We start from the raw sequence: 1,604 nt of genomic DNA on the forward strand, positions 1-1,604 counted from the left end.
TAAGCCCTTCCGCGTGAAGAAAGGGATAGCAATTTATTCCTATAGAACCCATAGGAATAAGAAGATTTAATCGGAAATATCGACAGATCCATCAAATTTGAATATCAGAATAGTAGATATAGTTATGATTCAATGGGTTAGGTCCACTTACTTTTTTGATAATCTTTCCTTTTTTTTTTTGAAAAGAATAATGTTTCACTTTCTAACTAGAATTACTTTACTATATTCGAATTCATTAGAATAATAAGGATAACCTCTTAAAATTCTAATTAGAATTCATAATTCCATTTTATAATGAAATCCTACGATTCCGTAGTTTTTTTATTACAAATAGAAACTTATTACAAATATCAACAATATCCCCTATTCTTCCTTAAACTATGAATATTATTGGCTGGTGTTCTCTGAAAAAAAAAGTAAAAAGCCCCTTATCGGATTTGAACCGGATGACTTACGCCTTACCATGGCGTTACTCTACCACTGAGTTAAAGGGCTCCGTTTGATTTCATTGACTAAATAAGAAACTAGTCAATATGACTAGTACATCCATTTGTTACTGGCATATACTTATTATATAGATGGGATTAGAATATATGTTACATAAGTATATATATTTGATTCGCATAACGACTCATCAAGGAACAAAAAATTGGATTTACTTAGTAAATAGAGTCAAGTTAAAAAAAAAATTCAATAACTTGTTGATCCCTATCCTTATTACTTATCTGATTCCATATTGATTATCGTTTTTTTATTTACCGGCTTAAATTTAACAATGAATGAGAATGAAAGAAATGAAGTTTTAACCCCTCGTCCTTTCCACCAAACTAATCATTCCCGAAAAGTATCTTATCTTTCTTTTCCTTTTCTTTCGCATTACTTATCTTTTTTTCTATTTTTTTTTTAATTCACGATTGGAATAAAAAATTTCGAAATCTAAATGATAAATCCAAAAATTCTATGGAATTCTGAAAGATGGGAAAAATCCTTTTTTTTGATCGAATCATATCATTTCATTATATTGACAATTTCAAAAAACTGTTCATACTATGAACGTAGTATAATGACGGTCGGGCAAGTATGCCCCCATCGTCTAGTGGTTCAGGACATCTCTCTTTCAAGGAGGCAGCGGGGATTCGACTTCCCCTGGGGGTAGGGTACTACGAAAGGCAGTTAATCATGGATTATCAATAAAGATTGAAATGGATTCTTCCTGTTCCTGGGTCGATGCCCGAGCGGTTAATGGGGACGGACTGTAAATTCGTTGGCAATATGTCTACGCTGGTTCAAATCCAGCTCGGCCCAAGAATTTGCCGATCCACCATGAAATGGCATAACACCCATTTGTTGTTCTCCAGAAATGACTGATCTGCTCTGATACGGTAAAGAATAATAATAGGAAACATCTATAGCAGATATTGTTTTTTCCGATTACATATTATATATCACAAAAATTCGGATGTGCTAGTAAATCCTGATTCAATGAGTCAGTGTTCTGTATAGTAGAAAGTACTAGGTAAAAGACTATAAAAAAAATTAAGAGACCTCTTTTCTCTTTTCATTGATTCATTTCTCCAATCTGACTTCGGCAAGGCTCATAACCT

Source organism: Abrus precatorius, unplaced genomic scaffold, assembly GCF_003935025.1.
Source record: "Abrus precatorius isolate BTA unplaced genomic scaffold, Abrus_2018 Scaffold0, whole genome shotgun sequence".
Classification (NCBI taxonomy): Eukaryota; Viridiplantae; Streptophyta; class Magnoliopsida; order Fabales; family Fabaceae; genus Abrus; species Abrus precatorius.